This window comes from Pectinophora gossypiella, chromosome 24 (assembly GCF_024362695.1).
Source record: "Pectinophora gossypiella chromosome 24, ilPecGoss1.1, whole genome shotgun sequence".
In the NCBI taxonomy this organism is placed as follows: domain Eukaryota; kingdom Metazoa; phylum Arthropoda; class Insecta; order Lepidoptera; family Gelechiidae; genus Pectinophora; species Pectinophora gossypiella.
The window spans coordinates 9,664,793-9,680,672 of NC_065427.1; positions in this window are offsets into that span (position 1 = coordinate 9,664,793).

Consider the following 15,880-nt stretch of genomic DNA (forward strand, 5'->3'; position numbering starts at 1 on the left):
TAATCCCTAAGGGGGTGGGCAGAGCTGTGAGTGTCAGAATGGCCGGTCACTCGGCGTATTTAAAGTTGATATGGCGCTCGAGTCCAAGATACAGGTAGTAACGGTAGTATACCGTTACTACCAAATATGCTTATCAATATCTAACGTTTGATTTTTCTTGTGTCCGTCCGTGAAAAAACAGCCCAATACAGGGTCAATTTCCTACAATTTCATCAAGGAAATTGTACAAATTAATGAATGCATTACAGCTGATTGGTGTATAAAGTAACTTCTCAAACCACAAAAACAATTCTCAATAATCCTTATAAGGTAAGTAAACAATTTTAATACAAGCTGACCTTGACATTATAATTAGGTAATTAACAATAAAATTACAGGAAAATTTCCGTAAGTAGTAAAATACGGAAGAAGCTGTAATGAAAGAGGATATTTCTATTAAAGTTTTCGTTTGTAATTTTGTTAAACTTTTATTCATAGTCAGTGAGGCTATTTGGTTCACCCCTCATTCAGCGCTTATCGCTATCGACCCACTAGGGTCGATTAATTCTTTCAGATATTCTTCCTCTCAGACGACGCCCTGAGCCGAGGTTCGCGCCCAACTGGTCACCCTCAGGCCTGTTGTCTTAAACGTTGTACCGGGTGAGAGCCTTCAGCGGTCCCCATTTGTCCGGCCATGTAGTTAATGCCATCGGCAGCAAATCTACAATAAGTCACATCAAAAAAAAAAGGTTTACCTGCTTGAACACCGGTAGCGGACTGGCACCAATGAGTTATTAATTTATCTGAAGTGCAGTTCTCACTAACACAGTTGGCACGACCATTATAGACGGCGATACGGCTCACCTATCACATTGCTCTAACAGAAAGCTCGGTGAGGAGTGGGTACTTAGTTCATCTTGCAATGGATGTACCTCTGACTACCCCAATTGGGATAAGATCGTGAGCTTATGTTATGTAGGAGGCCTCGCGTGTGGTCATCAAAAAATCACTTCATGATCCACAGTTTGGTTAGGACATTGCAGGCTGATCACCTGATTGTCCGAAAGTAAGATGTCATATTAAGAAGTAAGATGTTAAACAGCTTTCTGGCCCGGATGCTATTTACTTAAGTAAGTATGTAGTCATTACATCTACCATGTCAGGGGCCTTGGCGGCTCAATAGTAACTCTGATGGTTGAGCCGTTAAGCCGTTGGTCCCGGTTGTTACTTACTGATGTAAGTACTCGTTACACGAGCCATGTTAGGAGCCTTTGGCGGCTCAATAGTAACCCCGACACCAGGGCTGATGGGGTTGGTAATTCACCTCACAACGTGATAATCGTTTATGATCCAAACATGAATTCGAAAACAAAATAGTCAATCATTGGTGTGCTCGAAACTGCGACCTCAAAGTACCACGACTCCAAACCAATCTTTCTAATAAGTGTATCTCTCCTTATAAAATAAGGAACAAAAATCACAGATACTAATAAGTATGCAGAACATCCCCCAATAGCTGTAAGGTCAGGGTTACAATAAAGGTTTACTCGACCTTTCGAAGATATAACCCTCAATATGACCTCACTATGACATGGGTACCTTTTGACAAGGCCCTTTTTTACTTAGTCGTGTTAAAAAACTGATATTTAAACAGTATTTATCAGATAATTTTGTCAAAAGTTTATCTTTCTTTTCGTGTGGGTTTGAATTACCAACCTCATCAACGAAGCAAATAGAATTCTATAGTCTCTGCTTGCCCCGGTGGGAAATAGGCGTGAGTTTATGTATGTATGTATGTAATACTGAGGGGGCTCATTATTCTGAGTAGTACCTAGTACTAAGATTTTCAATCGCAAAAGTACTAAATCGCCAATCGATCGATTTATCACATAACCGAGTGTTGGTTTACGAAAGAAAAATGTCTATGAATAAAAACTTAAAAGAAATAAAAAAGAAACAAGAATTAGCGATGGAAAATTGCACTTGATATTAACTCAGAATCATGGTCTGAATCATCCCCCTCAGTATTCGTTACGATGTCACTAACACCCTGTATTATCAGACTTTAGAAACATAAGTATAAATAAGGTAACTTAACTATGTATACTTAAACAGTAAACAAAATAAAACATATTTCACACATCATTTATCGTCTCGCAGAACCTCAGACGTGTACATTTATTAAATTCAAATTCAAATTTCAAAATATCTTTATTCAGTAGGTAACATAGTTACACTTTGAATCGTCAATTTTTACATAACGAACGTCTCATCCGCCTAAAACTACTGCAGCTTCTCACAACCTGTATAGCCGGGGAAAAGAAGCTGCAAGAAAAACCTCGGCACAGGGCGCTAGACGTACTTTAAAAAAATAAAAATAAACATTAAATATTGGTATAAAATTGAGTAATTTAGCTTATTAATTCTTCTTCTATCGTGTGGGTTGTGAGGTGGAATACCAGCCTCATCAACACCAGGGTTATGATTGAGCCGCCAAAGGCCCCTGACATGGCTCATGTAACGATCTTTCTTTCTTTTATGTCGCTTAAATATGTATAAAACATTACATATGCTTTTAATTTCCTTATACGTAAACTCATAAGTCAGAAGGGGAAAAAACCGTAGTTCATTGACCTTAGAGTTTAGTCAATCTGTTACGTTGAATTCTACTGGTCCCTAGGCCAAAGCACTTAATATTCTGCCACAGAACTCTGAACTCTCTGTATAAAGAGGCAAAGTTCAAGAATTTCTAATATTTCAGAATACATTTGAGGAAAACGTCTTTTCACATTAATGAAAAATTGGGAATTTTACGTTTTTCATACAAACGGTTTACTTATGCGCCTATTTATTAAATTGTCTTAAACGTTGTACCGGGTGAGAGCCTTCAGCGCTACCCATTTGTCCGGCCAAGTAGTTAATGCCATCTGCGGCAAATCTACAATAAGTCACGTCCAAAAAAAAAACTTTAGTAAGGAAATAAGAATATTCATGTGTATTTCTGTGTACGGTCACGAGTACTAATATGTATACACTTTGATACCATGTCACATTAAGTTTTTTGACAAATTAATTAAACAGTCTCATTAAATGTCAAATATGATAGTGCGACAGGGTTCTAAAGTGGGTACATGAAATTACTCATGACTGTACTGTGTTAGTACTGTAACGGTCCGGTCTACCCACCCTGCCAAGGACATAGCGTGAATCATAAATACGCGAAATTTTAATATCCAACCTTTCAAGGTTCACAAAGTAAAACGTCAATAAAAAAATGATATAGGTACCTCTGTACGTAATGTGTGCTATATACAGGGTGTTACTGACACCGTAACGAATACTGAGGAGGTAAATTCGGCTCATCTTCTTCTTCTATCGTGTGGGTTGTGAGGTGGATTACCAACCCCATCAACCCTGTGTTATTTTTATCTAAGTTCATTTGCGAAAACAATCTCTCTACCTCTGTGAAAGGCAAGTTAAAGCTCGAAAATAAAGGTAGCTAGAAAAAGTAGCTAACAAGTTTAGCTACAATTGTATTAAATTGTATCTGTACGTCACTAAATAATACCTAGATCTAGCTATATTCTTCTATCGTGTGGGTTTTGAGTTGAATTAGCAACCCCCTGGTGTCAGGGTTACTATTGAGCTGCCAAAGGCCCCTGACATGGCTCATGTAACGACTACTCACTTACATCAGTAAGTAGTAACCGGGACCAACAGCTTAACGTGCCTTCCGAAGCACGGATCATCTTACTTTCGGACAATCAGGTGATCAGCCTGTAATGTCCTAACCAATCTAGGGAAATTCATGGAGATTTTAATGTATTTTTTATTTATTTTCAGATCCATACGTTTGCGACGGAAAATTCCACTTGGTATCAACTCAGAATCATGAGCAGAATCATCTCAAAGTTTTCGTTAGAATCAGAATCATTTATTCAACGTAATTATCATAAATAAACTTGTTGAAGATCAATTTAACATTTTTGATTCCACGTCATTTCGCAAGGCGTTATGCCTGAGGACACCCTGTACATCTGTTACTATACAGGCTGTTAGCGATATCAACTTTAAATACGCCGAGTAACCTGCCATTTTAGCGCTCACGGTTCTGTCCATCCCATTAGGGATTGCATGACTTGTATCTAGAAGCACGCCCTGGACAGTTCATACAAACAACCTAGTTTTACACAGACACAACACATTGAGTGTAACATTCCTATCACACCTAACAAACCTGATGACCTTGAAGATCTGAACCGATTTCCACCAAACATAGCTAAGAACACTCTCGACTGATATACCTTTTAAACATAAAAAACCGCATCAAAATCGGATCATCCGTTTGGGAGCCACGATGCCACAGACAGACACACACATTTACACACACACAGACACGTCAAACTTATAACACCCCGTCGTTTTTGCGTCGGGGGTTAATAAAAACACCTCCTTTTACAGACACAACATATTGACGTTATCGTACACGCGCATCTGTGTGTGTGACGTCTGACGCCATACGATTGAAGACTAAAGTAAGACCGAGGGGGTGAGGTAAACCTAGCTCAGCCGCTGGTGGGGAGCGGTGAGTTGCCGTTCTCTACGTAGTATTATTCCTTATTCTACGCTATAAATTAGTACATACAATGGCCCCGATTCCTGCAGACACCTCCTAATTTTACTTTAAGTTATACCTGTCATCTTCTTATTCGCCGAAACGAAAAGGGACGGATGATTGACAGTCGTTAATTTTAGGAAGAATGAGTAAATAGTCATCGTCATCATCAGCCTATTAACGTCCCCACTGCTGGGGCACGGGCCTTGCCTATGGATGGATAGGGAGATCGGGCCTTAAACCATCACGCAGGCCCAGTGCGGATTGATGGTTATTAACGACTGCTAATGCAGCCGGGACTAACGGCTTAACGTGCCTTCCGAAGCACGGAGGAGCTCGAAATGAAAACTTTTTTTGTGGTCACCCATCCTATGACCGGCCTTTGTGAAAGTTGCTTAACTTCAACAATCGCAGACCGAGCGCGTTTACCGCTGCGCCACCGAGCTCCTCAACATATATACATACAATGGCCCCGATTCCGGCAGACACCTAATTTTACTTTAAGTTATACCTGTCATCTTCTTATTCGCCGAAAAGAAAAGGGACGGATGATTGACAGTCGTTAATTTTAGGAAGAATGAGTAAATAGACCCAGGTATCCCAACCAAAAAAAATATTCACTAAAAAATAAAAAAATAATAATAAAAAGAAAGTAATAAAAATTAAAATAAGTATGTGGGATAATGAAATAACTCGGATATTTTTTAAATGTCTTTACTGCTTTTTATACACACACACCTTATATTAAAACCGAAATCATCCCTCCCGTCCGACATCGCACCAAAGACTCTCCTTTCTTACTTTTAAAAACTCACTACGTCCCATTCATTAACCATCCTCCTTTCATACCATAAACAATCAAATTCCCGTTCATTATCCTTACATAGCATTCTTACTTTCCTACATATATATTAATATTTTTTTTTATATTTCAAATATTCCTTATTGACTTGAAGTCTAATTCTATCGTTACAGTACGGTGTCATAAGCATCCTGTATGTGTGTGTGTGTGTTGAAGTGTCACAAGCGCGCGCGGTTATTGATTTCCGTCGAAAAAAATGTATTTTTTATTTTTATCAACCGCCTCTAGTTTAAAGATAATGGCGGCGATAAGGGGAATTAAAAATAAAAGTACTAAATCGCCAATCGATCGATTTATCACATAACCGAGTGTTGGTTTATGAAAGCAAAATGTCTATTCAATTTGATGGAATTGAAGGGTGTTATTTTGAATTCGATTGAGGAGCTCGGTGGCGCAGCGGTAAACGCGCTCGGTCTGCGATTGTTGAAGCAACTTTCGCAAAGGCCGGTCGTAGGATGGGTGACCACAAAAAAGAAAAAAGTTTTCATCTCGAGCTCCTCCGTGCTTCGGAAGACACGTTAAGCCGTTGGTCCCGGCTGCATTAGCAGTCGTTAATAACCATCAATCCGCACTGGGCCCGCGTGGTGGTTTAAGGCCCGATCTCCCTATCCATCCATAGGGAAGGCCCGTGCCCCAGCAGTGGGGACGTTAATGGGCTGATGATGATGATTTTGAATTCATTTTTATTTACTTATGAGTTTGAATTTTATGTTTCGATCGTTGGTGATGAGGGACTTTCGAAGCTACGTTCACCAAAAACAATATAGATGGCGTTGTTCAGTTTAAACGTGATATAAGTACATTATGGTGCTAATTCCTATAAATACCATCTAATTTTATTTTAAGTTATATCTGTCATTTTCTTATCCGCCGAAAAGGAAAGGGACGGGTAATCGACGAGCATAAAATTTATGGAACACACGTCAATTTTAAGCACAAATCTAAAACAACCGTCTAAAAATTTTACATCAGTCAATAACCCGACACAGTTAAGTAGACAGCACGTCAAACGGATTGCATACCAGCGACATACCTTTTGATTCGCCCGGGTTATTCATTCATTTACTCATTCTTCCTAAAATTAAGAGCTGTGAATCATCCGTCCGTTTCCTTTTCGACGGATATGAAAATGACGGATATAACTTAAAATAAAATTAGACGGTGTCTGCAGGAATCGGGGCCTATTTGTACTTATGTTTCTTAAGTCTGATTATACAAATATACAGAGTGATAGTGACATCGTAACGAATTTTCCGTCGCAAAATTGATGTTTTGTTTTGATTCTTTGCAATACTATATTTTTACGATTGAAAATCTTACTCCTACTACTCAGAATAATGAACCGAATCACCCCCCTCAGTATTACAAACATACATAAACTCACGCCTATTTCCTACCGGGGTAAGCAGAGACTATAGAATTCCATTTGCTTCGATCCTGACACACTTGTCTTGCTTCCTCCACAATCATCAATAGCCCCTCAGTATTCGTTACGATGTTACTTACTTATACATATATGTGCAGATCATACAAGTTCGTATGGGTGTTAGTGATACCGTAACGAATACTGAGGGGGATGATTCAGACCGACTGATTTGATATCAAGTGGAATTTCCTGTCGGAAAATTCATGAAAAATTTAGTGTTTTTTTTAATTATTTTCATCCCCCAAAGTTTTCGTTACGGTGTCACTAACACACATACGTACTTGTACATGATGTAAGTGACATCGTAACGAATACTGAGGGGGATGATTCGGTTCACCTCAGGCTTGTTGTCTTAAACGTTGTGCCGGGTGAGAGCCTTCAGCGCTCCGCATTTGTCCGGCCGGTATCGGGGTCCTGAAGTGTTTGGTGTCGCGATCTGATTGGTTACCTCTATGGCCAGAGTAATCGGGTCGTCGGGAGTATTATGGATGATTACCTATTGTATGTATGTAGAAATTGGTACGACCAACCTTTCCATTTGTAAATCTAATCTTTCACTATACAAACGACGTAGTTACATCTAAAAATAGATGAAATAGGCCTCGAATCGATGACTTCACATATATTTTATATAACTTACGTCATATTAAAAACATCATAGAAGGAAAGCTAGAAGGAAAGAGAGGAAGGGGAAGACCAAGAAGAGCTTACATGGAACAGATTAAAGAAAAGGTTAACGTCGTGTCTTATAGGGAAGTCAAGGAATTGGCCTTTGATAGACTGGAATGGAAAATGCTACACCGACAAGAGCGTGGCTCTTAAATTGATAATGATGATGACGTCATATTTTAACAGTCTTATAGCAGTTTGGAGAACGCGTCGAGTTAACATTGTAGGGTTGCAAGAACCCCAGCCATAGAATAAGGAACGGCAACTCTCCGCTCCCCACCAGCGGCTGAGCTAAGTTTACCTCACCCCTCGAACACGGTTTAGATTTGAATCGTTCGGGCGTCAGACGTCACACACACAGATGCGCGTGTACGATAACGTCAATGTGTCATGTCTGTGTAAAACGAGGTTGTTTCTATGAAGTGTCCGAGGTGTGTCCTAGCTCAGGATCTAAATGAATCGACTTTATGATTCATACATACATAAAATCACGCCCGTAATCCCAAATGGGGTGGGCAGAGCCACAAGTAATCAAAGACAACTTGCAGCCACTGTTACGAAGTCCTAAGATGGATATGATGAACCTTATGGTGATAAGGGATCAGCCTATCGCCCATGACATTAGTCCATCATGTTAGAGGACGCAATCCCTCTGTCGGTTTTTACGACATGCCCGGGAAGACAAGCAGCTGAACGTGTTCTATGTTTTTTATTTGCTCCCAGAACAGCATAGAAGCATACTTTATGATTCAAGTTTGGAGCATAGATAATTGATATCCCGTGGTTTCCAGGACTTGTGCCCGGTTAATGGCAATAGGCTCGCCCGCTATTAGAAGTGGATGTATATAAACTGAACTGAGGAGCTCGGTGGCGCAGCGGTAAACGCGCTCGGTCTGCGATTGTTGACGTAAAGCAACTTTCGCAGAGGCCGGTCATAGGATGGGTGACCACAAAAAAAAAAAAGTTTTCATCTCGAACTCCTCCGTGCTTCGGAAGGCACGTTAAGCCGTTGGTCCCGGCTGCATTAGCAGTCGTTAATAACCACCAATCCGCACTGGGCCCGCGTGGTGGTTTAAGGCCCGATCTCCCTATCCATCCATAGGGAAGGCCCGTGCCCCAGCAGTGGGGACGTTAATGGGCTGATGATGATGATGATGATGACGAAAGGCAGCCTTACCACGAATCAATCTCTTCCAGCCAACCTGAAGTGGATCTAGATATAACATCGTTTTCGCCAATTCCCGTACAATTAAACAGACCAACGTAACCTAACGTCCACACACGAAAACAAACATACCCCGTATATTAATCTAATCACACTGAGTTTTCGGCAAGAATGTGTGTGTACGTCTTTAATAATAACTGGGGGGGTTGCAGCCCCCCCAAACCCCCTCGGGGGGACGGGGTGGCCACCCCACCCCCACACTAGTGAAAAAATATATCCTAAGGAAAAACAATATTATAAATTGGAGTGCGGAGTGTGCGTGTATGCCCTTTATTTTATTCTCTGTATGACGTACTATTTTATTTTTTCATTTTTATTTTTTTTGTTACGTTTCCCCACGAAAGGCGTATTGAGTTTTTGAACGCAAATTGACGGAAACGTTATTTCCTTTGACGTTAATGTTGTCGCGTATTTTAAAAGTATGGAACTGAAAATAATTTAAAAATTGTAGTGATGCCTGGCTGTAACTTTTAATACCTTTTAAGACAAGATTCTTATTTCTTTTTTTCTTTATTTTTTATTTCTTTTGTTATTCCGTTTTTATTTTTTATTTTTTTTATGTTCTTTAACTACCTAATCCAAATTCTACGTGCATGTTAATTGCATAAGTTGTTTTTCATAATTGTAAATTTTAACTGTTTTATATCTAGAGGTGGAGACCTGGTGTCCTATATGACAGGTTTTACCTAGTTTAGGCACCAGCCTCTTCTCAAAAATTGTATGCACAAACGAAACCAAATTCAAATTTCAAATTCAAATTCAAAAATATCTTTATTCAGTAGGTAACATAGTTACACTTTGAATCGTCAATTTTTACATAACGAACGTCTCATCCGCCTAAAACTACTGCAGCTTCTCACAACCTGTATAGCCGGGGAAAAGAAGCTGCAAGAAAAACCTCGGCACATAAGTTGTGCACGTTTGTAATTGGTGCAAACACTAGTAATAGCCTTAATAAAGTTATATTAATTGTTGTGTATGTACTGTTGATGTGCCTAATAAATAAATAAATACTTAAATAAAAAAACACAAAAATATCATGAATTTTGCGACGGAAAATTCCACTTGATATCAACTCAGAATCATGGTCTGAATCATCCCCCTCGGTATTCGTTACGATGTCACTAGCACCCTGTATGTTATATACTTCAACTACCCCGGGACCGGACTTGCACTAATGAATTATCTCAACCATTATAGACAGCGATACGGCTCACCTATCACGTTGGTCTAACAGAACACTCTGTGAGGCGTGGGTACTTAGTTCACCTCGCGATGGATGTACCTCTATCCACCCCAATTGGGATATAAAAAAATATATATATTTTATTTCAGACTAAGATTGTTCATATACGTGAGCTTCTTCTTCTTCTATCGTGTGGGTTGTGAGGTGAATTACCAACCTCATCAACCCTGGTGTCAGGGTTACTATTGAGCCGCCAAAGGCCCCTGATATAACGACTACGTCCTTACATCAGTAAGTAGTAACCGGGACCAACGGCTTAACGTGCCTTCCGAAGCACGGATCGACTTACTTTCAGACAATCAGGTGATCAGCCTGTAATGTCCTAACCAAACTAGGGACCACAAAGTGATTTTTGTGATATGTCCCCACCGGGAATCTAACCCAGGACCTCCGGATCGTGAGCCCAACTCTCAACCACTGGACCACGGAGGCCGTGAGGTACGTGAGCTTATGATAACTAAGACACATTAAACACATAAGTGTTAAAGTAAAAAATGTACTTGTCATGTTTATGTTTGCCTACAATAAACTGTTCAAACAAATAAATAGTAAACATTTTCACCGGATCCCTCGAAAATAAATAAAAAACAAAACTATGGTTCGCAAAACAAAATTATAGCAATAAAATAATACAACGTTAACAAAGGTTCAACAACTGATCATAAGTGAGGCGGCATGTAAACAACTATCGGGTTAAGGAAAGAGTAGGTAACTCAAAAAAACACATTTTTGAGGTAAAAGTTTTATTTAGGGATAAGGATAATACTCGTTCAGTGTAGATTTAAATTTAATTTCATACCTGAGGGCACGGAAGTGTCCCCGCCAAGACGAGCAAAACCACACACAGGACACTGCCTACTTTTTCTCGAAACTGGTACGTTATGAAAAACCGTTCTGGCGAACCAATATTGAAGTTGAAAGCTCAGAAGGTGTTCAAATTCGTGTATGACATCATGTCTGGTGAAGAGAAAATAGGCACTATAATGAGTAAATGGGAGATAAGCAACGTAAATGAATACAAATTCGGTGTTACCTTTCCAATAACTATGAGTGTTGATGAGAAATCAGTATTGCTAGGCGCATGCTTTCTAATGGATTGTTTGAAATGTAATAAATGCTGTTGACGTTTCCAATTACTTAATCTTCTTCTATCGTGTGGGTTGTGATTACCAACCCCATCAACCCTGGTGTCAGGGTTACTATTAAGCCGCCAAAGGCCCCTGACATGGCTCATGTAACGACTACTTACTTACACCAGTAATTAGAGACGTGCCTTCCGAAGCACGGATCATCTTACTTTTTGGACAATCAGGTGATCAGCCTGTAATGTCCTAACCAAACTAGGGATCACAAAGTGATTTTTGTGATATGTCCCCACGGGGATTCGGACCCGGGACCTTCGGATCGTGAGCCCAACGCTCAACCACTGGACCATGGAGGCCGTACTAGTTTGGATTACACAAGATAAACCAAATTCCTATGATATGTAGTCGACAGTAGTTTTATTAAAGACTAGCTTTTGCCCGCGACTTCGTCCGCGTGGCGTGTTATATAAGAGAGAGATCTTTGTGTGTGTGGGAGTGCATACTTATGCAGTTTAGATTTTTTCATACAATTTTTTTCCTAATAACTCCCATTTTTCAAAATATTACAGCCAAAAATAAACTTTATATTTACTAAGGTATGCATGCATGCTAGATTGAATTAATTGATTGAATTGATTTTTTTTTTAATTGATTGTTCATTGAGTTTTAATTTTAATACACACTTCCTCTCTTCCCTTCAACTATGCTGTGCCCTACAGGGTCCATGTTTTAGTTCCTATGCCTATGTAACACCCCATTGTACTACATGGAATGCAATAAATAATTTAATTGAATTGAAAACATCTATCTTACGCGGTTTCGATTTTTTCATACAAATGTTTTTTTCCCGCTAACTCCCGTTTCCGTGGGAATTTTGCAATAACCTGTTGCAACTAAGCTTTAAGTTAACTAAGGTACCTGCATGCCAAATTTCAAGCGTCTAACTTAAGCGGTTTAGATTTTTCATACAAAAGGATTTTCCCGCTAATTTCCGTTCCCGTGGGAATTCCGGGAATTCCTTTCTTAGTGTACCTCTACGGTACCTAAGCTATGTCCCTTCCAAATTTCAAATGCCTACGTTTAGCCGTTCAGGCTGTGCGTTGATATGTCAGTCACTGAGTCAGTCAGTTTCTCCTTTTATTTAGATTTGATTTTTTTCATACAAATGTTTTTTCCCGCTAACTACCGTTCCCGTGGGAATTTTGTAATATCCTGTTGCAACTAAGCTTTAAGTTTACTAAAGTACCTGCATGCCAAATTTCAAACGTCTAACTTGAGTGGTTTAGATTTTTCATACAAAAGGATTTTCCCGCTAATTCCCGTTCCCATGAGAATTTCGGGAATTCCTTTCTTAGTGCACCTCTACGGTATCTAAGGTACCTGCGAGCCAAATTTCAAACATGTAACTTGAATGGTTTAGATTTTTCATACAAAAGGATTTTCCCGTTAATTCCCGTTCCCGTGGGAATTTCGGGAATGCCTTTCTTAGTGCACCTCCACGGTACCTAAGGTACCTGCATGACAAATTTCAAACGTCTAACTTGAGTGGCTTAGATTTTTCATACAAAAGGATTTTCCCGCTAATTCCCGTTCTCGTGGGAATTTCGGGAATTCCTGTCTTAATGCACCTCCTCGGTACCTAAGGTACCTGCATGACAAATTTCAAACGTCTAACTTGAGTGGTTTACATTTTTCATACAAAAGTATTTTCCCGCTAATTCCCGTTCCCGTGGGAATTTCGGGAATTCCTTTCTTAGTGTACCTCTACGGTATCTAAGGTACCTGCATGCCAAATTTCAAACGTCTAACTTGAGTGGTTTAGATTTTTCATACAAAAGGATTTCCCTTCACTACTCTGCTCCTATTGATTGTAGCGTGATGAAAAGTATACTATAACCTGTCCAAGAGTGTGAAGAATAATTGTACCAAGTTTCATTAAAATCCGTCCAGTAGTTTTTGTTTCTATAAGGAACATACAGACAGACAGACAGACAGACAGACAGACAGACAAAAATTTTACTGATTGCATTTTTGGCATCAGTATCGACCACTTATCATCCCCTGATAGTTATTTTGAAAAAATATTTAATGTACAGAATTGACCTCTCTACAGATTTATTATAAGTATAGATATAAAGTCATTAATCTTATATTCATGTGTATAATAAAGAGTAAAAATATAAAAATTTCTCCAATTTGACCAAATAGAAAATATTCAATGGCAAACTTTAGAAAAAAGAAGAAAGGTTGTGATTCAATTCGAATCAAATCAAATATACTTTATTGATAACAAACAAAACACAAAGATATTAAGCAACAGTACAAATACGGCGGACTTATTGCTCTGAAGCAATTTATTCCAGGCGACCACTACCAGGAATCAGCAGTGGAAAAAACTTGTAATTCGTGAATTTCTAGGTTACACCCATTGGCTCTTGTCATTGTTGTCTCCGGGATGGTCATCCGTCTTATTCTTAATTTATTTTCCCGGACAATGACGGAAAAGTCCCTGCCTCTGGTCGCCTGGTTGAAATTGCCGTAGAGCAATAAAGTCGCCAATTAAATAATATATATTATACGTTTGATTCTTTCTTGTGTTGTGTGCAATAAAGAATATTTGTATGTGAAGCCAAGTTTTCACTAGCCCAGCTGGGCCTGTTGTCTTAAATTTTGCACCGGGTATGACCAGCGCTCCCCATTTATCCGGCCAAGTAGTTAATGCCATTTACTGAAAATCTACAATGACACAGTCGGCTCGACCATTATAAACGGCGATACGGCTCACCTATCACGTTGGTCTAATAGGAAGCTTGGTGAGGTGTAGGTACTTAGTTCATCTTGCGATGAATGTACCTCTGACTACCCCAATTGGGAATACGACATGCCAGGAAGATAAGCAACTGATCGCGTCGTACGTTTAGATTCACTCCCAGTCCAACATAAAAGTATATCTTTCTAGCGTTTTCCCGTTTTTTCACAGAGTCCGCTTACCTAACCTGAAGATTTGACAGATCCGATTTTATACAGAAGCGACTGCCTGCCTGACCTTCTAACTCGAAGGAAAACCCAGCCCAATACAGGTTAGGTCACATACCTCCGAAACGCATTTCTCGGGAATGTGGGTTTTCTCGCGATATTTTCCTTCACTTCTGAGTACGTGATAACCATTTGTGATCTAAACGTGGACTCGAAACAAGTTCCAACGTGTGTTTAGTTAGAATCTGACTGTCTGTCTGACCTGCCAACCCGCAAGAAGCAAATAGAATGAACATAGAATGTCCACACATAAATAATTACCAAAACCAAATTCTCTATTTCCTTCCCCCATTTTCGTTTAGCAGTATTCGTTTATTGATTTTCTTCACACTAACACACTGTCGCGAAATTATCGAAATCTAACAAAAGGAAACTCCAAAGAAAACTAATAACGCGAGTTACACCACACACACACGCACACACACATACATTATATGTGTGGTCTTAAGAATAGGGCTGTGCGACGTGTTCCATATTCCCGTAATTATATTTCTATATTTACGGGACTCTTTTACAGTGAGAAAGTGTGGGAAGTGGGAAGATTTTATGTTTAAATTACGTTTTAATTAATGTTTTTTGTATTTGTTGTTGATCAAGAAAACAATTATACTTTATTTTTTGTTTATTATTGTACAGTCATGAGCAATATAATGTACCCACTTTAGGACTCTGTCGCACTAACATATTTGACATTTAGTGAGACTTACAGTTCAATTTGTCAAAAAAGTTAATGTGACATGGTATACATATTAATGCTCGTGACCGTACACAGGATAGTAGTCACTTTAGAACCCTGACGCATTGACATATTTGACATTTATTGGGACTTTTAAAGATAAAGATACATGTAAGTATATTATATATGATGTCGTGGCACTTTATGTAACTTTATGTCAATTCCATACATTTTTATTACTGACTCTGTAGATTTTCCCTCCGGCCAAGTAGTTAATGCCATCTGCGGCAAATCTACAATAAGTCACGGCAAAAGCATCTGTCGATTTTTCATAATTGTTTGCGAGTTAGAAACCCCCTGAGGTCGTCAACCCATCCTTACCTATTTTCGTTCGTTAGCAAAAAACTGTCCATAACCTAGAGTAACTTCGATTTTCCGTCCTGGTTATGTACGTAATTATTATGAATTCATGATGGGGTGGATTAAAATTGCCTTCACTTGGGGGAAATTGATAATCTAGACTCCCGGGAGCGTGTCAAGCCAAGTTCAGCAAGTAACAGAACTGGCGAGGAACACCTTTTGACGACGTGACTAATTGTATATTTGCCGCAGACGGCATTAACTACTTGGCCGGAAGCGGGCAGCACCGTGTGTAATTATTATTACAGGATTTAGAATGATTTTTTTTATTAAAAAGCGTAAGAAGGAATGAAAATATAATGCGCGTTCAATTGCTTTATATCATTATAGGCATGTCGTAGAAACCTACCGTTTCATGTCCTTTCTAACAATGCATTGACCATTAAGTTTACAGGTTGTTAGTGACATCGTAACGAATACTGAGGGGGATGATTCAGCTCATTATTCTGAGTTAATATTAAGTGGAATTTTCCGTCGCAAAATTCACGTGTTTTTATAATTATTTTCAACTGTACACTTTTGCGATGGAAAATTTCACTTGATAATAACTCAGGATTATGAGTTGTATCATTCCCCTCAGTATTCGTTACGATGTTACTTACACCGCATACAAATACGTACAGGTCATACAAGCAAGTATG